This window comes from Hipposideros armiger, unplaced genomic scaffold (genome assembly GCF_001890085.2).
Source record: "Hipposideros armiger isolate ML-2016 unplaced genomic scaffold, ASM189008v1 scaffold_608, whole genome shotgun sequence".
NCBI classification, from domain to species: domain Eukaryota; kingdom Metazoa; phylum Chordata; class Mammalia; order Chiroptera; family Hipposideridae; genus Hipposideros; species Hipposideros armiger.
The window spans coordinates 536441-543974 of record NW_017731958.1 but is presented as its reverse complement, the minus strand read 5'-3'; the positions used below and the strand labels follow the sequence as shown (position 1 = coordinate 543974).

Genomic DNA, 7534 nt, shown 5'->3' with positions numbered 1-7534 from the left:
CTATTAGTTTACTAGGGCTGTTTTAACAAATCACCACAAATTAGGTGGATTCAAACAACAAAAATTTGTTCTCTCACAGTTCTGTAGGCCAAAATTCTTAAATGAAAATCTTGGCAAGGTTGGTTCCTTTTGAAGGCTCTGAGGGAGAATCTGTTACCTGTTTCTTTTCCAGCTTCTGGTGACTGAGGACAATTGTTCGCACTTCTTGGCATAACTCCATTCTCTGCCTTAGTCTTCCCATGGCCTTCCCTTCTGTGTCTCTGTGTCTTCCATTTCTGTTTCTTGTAAGTATACTTGCCATTGGATTTAATGATCTCATCTTGAGATTCTTAATTCTATCTGCAAAAATGCTATTTTCAAATAAGGTCACATTGAGAAGTATTGGGAGTTAGGGCTTGGACATACCTTTTGGGGCGATCCATATTCAACCTATTGACATCCTTCAACAGCATGTGAGATGGGTAACAATGTTATCATCCCCATTTCACACATGAGTAAGTAGAGGCTGCAATCACATAACCAGCAGAGTGGAAGACAGGATACCAGGCAAAATCTCATCTAAGATCAATGAGATCAATGTCACAGCCTCTCCCCCGACACACCACTTTTGATTGCATGATCATTTCATCTTTTAAATAGAAAATAATACATGTTTTAACATTGTTCATAGATTTAACAAAGTTTTATATTTTATCAGCATCATGTTTAATTTCTTAATATATGGTGATTTTTTTTGTTAATAAACAATTCCTATCAAGATTCCTTAACATTTTCAGAAAGAAAGGAAAATTAAGAGAGAACCCAAATGTATTTTCTCCTATCATCTGCGGCTCTTTTTTGTTTGTTTGTTTTACTCATGGTTCTAATCTTCCGTTTATATTGCTCTCCTTCTGCTCACTCGCATCCCAGTTCCAGATCCCTGGGGTTCAGCCAGTGATGAACACTCTTGCAGAAGCCCAGGGAAGGCATGCTGGCTCTGTCTACCATCTCCTTTTCCTGGCACTCTGTGAAATAAACAAGGATGCACCTGTCCCATTACAGAAAAGGTAACAGGGCCATGATGCATGTTTAGATTTTTGGTTTTTAAGAAACTCTATTTTGTAGACTAGTTTTGTTGAGGTCAGACCACAGAGAGCAATGATACATTTGCTGCGAGGTATGACACATGGTAGTAATTCGCCTGAGTGACCTAAGAAGTCTTGTCCATCTTTCCATGCTTTTCTAAGATTTGGAACATTCTATAATTTACAAAACCCCCAAATCCAATTCACATTGAGTTAGTTATAGAAATCCAGAATATACAGGAATGATGTTAACAATTTGTTTTCTAAACCAATTATTGGTAAAAAAAAAAAAAAAAGTTTACATTTCTGTATCACTGAGCACTTGCATTAAATTAATCTGATTTTATTGTTCAAAAGGGGTTAAAAAGGAAACAATATACAGGTTAAAAAAATAAGATGTCTCTAAAAATGTCTGAGCATGTTATTTATATTTTTCAAATTAAATGCCTATTCTTATACCCATTCTACCTTCAAAAAAAGAATTCTTCCTTTGGAGTCATTTCCACATTCTCCAAGGAGTCCTGAATTCCAGGCTTCTTTGATTTCCTTTTCTCAAATTTGACTAGCAATTGGCTTGTACCATACAGTTTAACTTTTTTATTATTTGGCATGTACGTTATAATTTTGAATGCTTATCTCATATCTTATAACCATACTGTAGGTTCCAGAACTTAGTCCTGACCCTGGTACCTGTGAATAACTAGCAAACATGCCCAAATACTGAGCTATGACTGATGCAAAGTACAGTCTACATTAATTGTAAGAGAGTTGATGGCAGCCATACTTCCTACTACCTTCCATGATACTTAACTTTAATGAGATTCTTTTGTATACCAGGCACTGTTCCAAATGTCTTCTATATATTCACATCAGTTTATGGGAAGTTTGAAGACTGTATGATTTCTTGGGAAATCACAGCAGCATTGCCATTGTCTCAAGGAACATAATTTTCATTAAAGTTTTGATTGATATCCCTTTTTGGAGAATATTATTGTTATCATGCAAAGTCAGGATAAACCTGACTTCCATCTTTACTTTCCTCTTCCACCCTGTCCCTTTTTTTTTTTTTTAAGATTTTTATTGGGGAATTGGGGGATGGGAACAGCGCTGGGGAATTGGGGGAAGGGGAACAGACAAGTTGCTGTCCTTTTGTTCTTCAGTCTAGTTGTGGAGGACGTTGCTTCACTGGCCCAAGTTGGCACCATCATTGCGCTCTTCCTGGGCGAGAAAGATCAGTCACTGGCTTTTGGATGGCTGCTCACAGCAGCTGCTGGCCGCTCACGCTGGCTGCTGGCTACACATGGTAGCCCACGGCAACCCACTGCAGCAGGGGCTGCAGCCTATGCCGTCGCCAGCGACTCACAGCAGCCCAGCTCCAGGTTGAGCTGTTGTTCAGCATCTTAGCTGTAGAGGGCAGTGTCACTGGCCCTCATATGTGGGATCCGAACCGGGGCCCTCTGGTGTCCCAAGCCAGCTCTTAACCAACGCGCTACTCGGCCGGCCCCACCCTGTCCCTTTTGGATGTTTTCAAGAATATACATTTTTTTCATCAGTGCCCATTCAAGTTAGTTTGGGTAGATGCGGCTGTTGATGAATGCTGTCAACAAGTGAAGAATTTGAGTGATTACATTCTTTTACTAGATTTTTTGCACTAACATTCTTGGCAGTTGATTTGAAAGTATTAAAATTGCCAATATTGTAGGTGGACTCATGAATGAAAGAGGCCCTAACTTTAGTGTCTTTAATTTGGCTTTTCAATGGTGAGCTTTTGCAGGAGAAGCAGTGCATGTAGGCTCTAAGCCCTTACAGTATTTGACCAATCCTGTTCTTAACTGGCTGTGACTAAAACTTTTCTACTCCTGGGAATCCCAATTTCTGCCAGTCTTTTATATAATCTTCCTCAATGACCACCATTCTTAGTACTCTAGATATAGGTTTTGGAGTTTATTCTAAGAAAGAGGCTTGGGAAATTTTTTTTGGTTGGGTATTTGTGTGTTTTAGCGTGTAGGTCCCAAATACCTGCAGCTAAAGACTGATTCTGATTTAGTTATCTCTCTTATTCAGAAGTTAAAGATATGGTCTTCAGCCTCAAACTATTTATATTCTTGTCTCCCTTCACTCTCCACCAGGACATTTCTATGGAGTCCTTATTATTATTTTTCCCCCCAGAATGCAAAGTACTGCTACAAGGACAGGAACTTACATTACAGTATCCATTATTGACTGAATGTTTTTGTCCTCCCCAAATTCTTATGTTGAAACCCTCATCCCCAATGTGATGCCCCTTGAACATGGGTTTGAACTTCATGAGTCCACTTATATGTGGATTTAAAAAAAATAAATACTGTAAATGTATTTTCTCTTCCTTATGATAACACTCTTCTCTAGCTTACTTTATTGTAAGAATATAGTATATAATACATATAACATGCAAAATATGTGTCAATTGACTATGTTATTTTTAAAGCTTTTGGTTAAGTAGAGTCTTGGTAGTTAAGTTTTGGGGGAGTCAAAAGTTATACATGGATTATTGACTGTATAGGGGTTAGCACTGAAACACCTATGATGTTCAAGTGTTTTAACTGTATTTGGAGGCAAAACCTTTGAGAGGTAATTATGTTTAGGTGAGGTCATGAGGGTGGGGTCCTCAGGATGGCACTATTGCTCTTATAAGAAGAGACCAGAGAGCTTGCTCCCTCTCTCTCTCTCTCTCTCTCTCTCTCTCTCTCTCTCTCTCTCTCTCTCTCCCATGTGAGGATACAGCAAGAAGGCAGCCATCTAGGAAGCAAGAAGAGAGCTCTCACTAGGAACCTGACCATCCTGGCACCTTGACTTTGGATTTCTGAGACTCCAAAACTGTGAGAAATAAATGTCTGTTAAGCCACCAATCCATGGTGTTTTGTTATGGCATCCCAAGCAAATTAAGACAGTCCATTTTGATCATTTATATTTCTAACACCATTAATTCCTTGTGTACACCATTCAGCATTTCTTACCTTATAGTGGTGTCTCCATTAGGATGACCAATACTGGAGTCAAAGGCATCTGAAACATTTTGTTATCTGTGATTTGCATCATAAGAATTTTCTGCCCATGAGAAGTTTTCATAATGCTTCTCAAAATTAAATGATGACTTTCTGGAAGAGAAATAAAAACTAACCTAGGCAAGATCAAAATTATGCTGTGCCATTTTGGGTGAAGTCTCTCTGACTCACTGAAAACAGACCTCAACACCTCATAGCAAGTACAAAATCCAACAGGACTACATAGAAAGGTGTTAGATTTTTTTTCTGAAAGTTTTGTGTTTTCTAGTTTTTCTTTAAAATTTTGTTTCCTTTGGAATTATATCAAGTGTTTTCTCTGACCACAATGGTATGAAGCTAGAAATCAGTTAAAAAAAACAAAACTGAAAAACACACAAACACATGCAGGGTAAATAACATGCTACTAAACAATGAAAGGGTTAACAATGACATCAAGAAATAAATTCAAAGATACCTTGAGAGAAACAAAAATGAAAACACAATGACCCAAAAGCCTATGGAACACAGTGAAAGCAACCTAAGAAGAAAATTCTTAACAACACAGTCCTACTTCAAGAGACAAGAAAAATCTCTAATAAAATAATCTAACTTTACACCTAAGGGAACTGGAAAAAGAACAGCAACAAAGCCCATATTGAGTAGAAGAAAGGAAATAATAAAGAGCAGAGTGGAAATAAATGAAATGGAGGCTAAAAGAAAACAATATACGAGTAAAAGTTCAGTGAAAACAAGAGTTTGTTCTTTCAGCAGATAAACAAAATTGATAAACCAATAACCAGACCCATCAAGAACACAACAGAGAGGACCCAAATAAATAAAATCAGAAAGGAAAGAGGAGAAATGACAATGGATACCACACAGTACAAACAATTTTAAGAAACTACTACAAGCAATTATGTACCAACAAGATGAACAATCTGGAAGAAATGGATAAATTCCTAGAAGCATACAACCTTCCTAGATTGAATCAAGAAGAAACAGAAAATCTGAACCAACTGATTGCTACTAATGAAAATAAATCAGTATCAACAGGCTCTCAACAAACAAAAGTCCTGGACCAGATGGCTTCATGGATGAATTTTACCAAACATTAAAAAAAGAATTAACACTTATTCTTCTCAAACTATTAAAAAAATTAAAGAGAAGGGGAGGTTCCCAAGCTTATTCTATGAGGCCATGATTATCCTGATTTCAAAACCAGACAAAGACACTACAAAAAAAGAAAATTATAGGTTGATGTCCCTGATGAACATAGATGAACGATCAAGTGAGATTCATTCATAGTATGCAAAGTTGGTTCAATATCTACGTGCTACACCACATAAACAAAATGAAAAATAAAAGTCATTTGGCCATATGAATAGATGCAGAAAAAGTGTTTGACAAAATCCAGCATCAATTTGTGATAAAAAGTCTTAGCAAAGTGAGAATAGAAGGAACATATTTCAACATAATAAAGGCCATATATGACAAACCCACTTAATGCATTCCCATTAAGATCAGGAACAAGACAAGGATATCCACTTTCACCACTTTTATTCAACATAGTACTGGAAGTCCTAGCCACAGCAACCAGACAAGAAAAAGAAATAAAAGGCATTCAGATTATAAAGGAAGAAGTAAAACTGTCATTTTTTGCAGATGGCATGATACTATATATAGAAACCCCAAACGTTACATCAAAAAACTATTAGAATTGAAAAAAGTGTTCAGTAAAGTGGCAGGATACAAAATTAATATTCAGAGATTAGTTGCATTTTTATATATCTATAATGAACTATCAGAAAGAGAAATAATAAAATAATCCTACTTACAATTGCATAAAAAATACTTAGGAATAAATTTAACCAAGGAAGTAAAGACATGTACTTGGAAAATTATATGACATTGAAGAGAGAAATTAAAGAGGATAAAAATAAGTGAAAACATATACAATGCTCATTTATAGGGAGAATTAACATATTTAAAATGTCCATATTACCCAAAACAATCTATAGATTTAATGCAATCCTTACCAAAATACAAACAACATTTTTCACAGAACTGGAAAAAATAATCATAAAATTCATATAGATCCATTAAAGACCCAAAGAGCCACAGCTATCTTGAGAAAGAAGAACAAAGCTGAAGGTATCATGCTAGCGGTTATCAAATTATACTACAAGGCCATAGCAATCAAAACAGCATGACATTGGCATAAAAACAGATACTTCAATCAATGGAAAGAATAATGAGCCCAGAAAGAAATCCATGCCTATCTGGTCATTTAATCTATGACAAAGGAAGCAAGAATTTACACTGGGGTAAAAACAGCCTATTCAATAAATGGTGCTGGGAAAACTGGACAGATACATATAAAAAAATGAAACTGAATCACCTTCTTCCTCCATATATAAGCATAAACTCAAAATGGATTAAACACATAAATGTAAGACCTAAAACCATAAAACTCCTAAAAGAAAATATAGGCAGTAAACTCTCAGACATTACCCTCAGTAATTTTTTTTTACTGAGATATGTTCTTGGGCAACGAAAACAAAAGAAAAAAAATAAATGAAACTATATAAAATTAAAAAGTTTTTTTCACAGCAAAGGAGACCATCAGCAAAATGAAAAGACATTCCACTGAATATGAGGAGTGATCAAACAATACGATGAATGTTTAAATTAAAAAAAATTATTACAGTTAAAGACACATTGCCATTAATCCCTCTCAAAATACTTCCCCTAACTTCGAACACACTTATCCCATCGTTCTTGCCACTTTCTGAAGCAGTTCTGCAAGTCCTCTTTCGGGAGTGTCTTTAGTTGCACTGTCGTGGCTGCCTCAATGTCCTGAATCATTTTGACTTTGGGGAACAACCAGAAGTCTCACAGTGTCAGACCCGGTGAATAAGGTGGATGAGGACACACTGTAATGTTTTTATTTGACAGAAATTGCCGTACCAGAAGTGATGTGTGACACAGAGCTTTGTCATTATGGAGGATGATTTATGGCACACTTTAAAACACACCTCTCAACCGTAACTCACACCCAACTGACTGCACTGAGCAAGTTGAAACCTGTGACACACTAACGTTCAATGCGCTGCTTCCTGTGTTGAAGACCCTGCCTTTCGGTTGGATGGCACTCGGCAGCAGCATTTGCCATAGTTTGTGATCACAACAGAAAGGCTCCGTGTCACACAACACTTCTGGTACAGCAATTTCTGTCAAATAAAAACATTACCGTGTTGCAGGACAGTGCAACTCAAGGCACTCACAAAAGAGGATTTCCAGACCTGCTTCAGAAAGTGGCAAGAATGATGGGATAAGTGTGTTTGAAGCAAGGGAAAGAATTTTGAGGGGGATTAATGGCAATGTGTCTTTTACTGTAATATATATATATATATATATATATATATATATATATTTTTTTTTTTTTTT

The 7534-nt window shown here is 36.5% G+C and overlaps 1 pseudogene; it reads right to left on the bottom strand.

Annotated features, from left to right (window-relative positions):
* Positions 1-1920: 1920 nt before the first annotated feature.
* Positions 1921-7259, bottom strand: LOC109371993 (vasculin pseudogene; annotated as a pseudogene).
* Between the last annotated feature and the right edge of the window lie 275 nt (positions 7260-7534).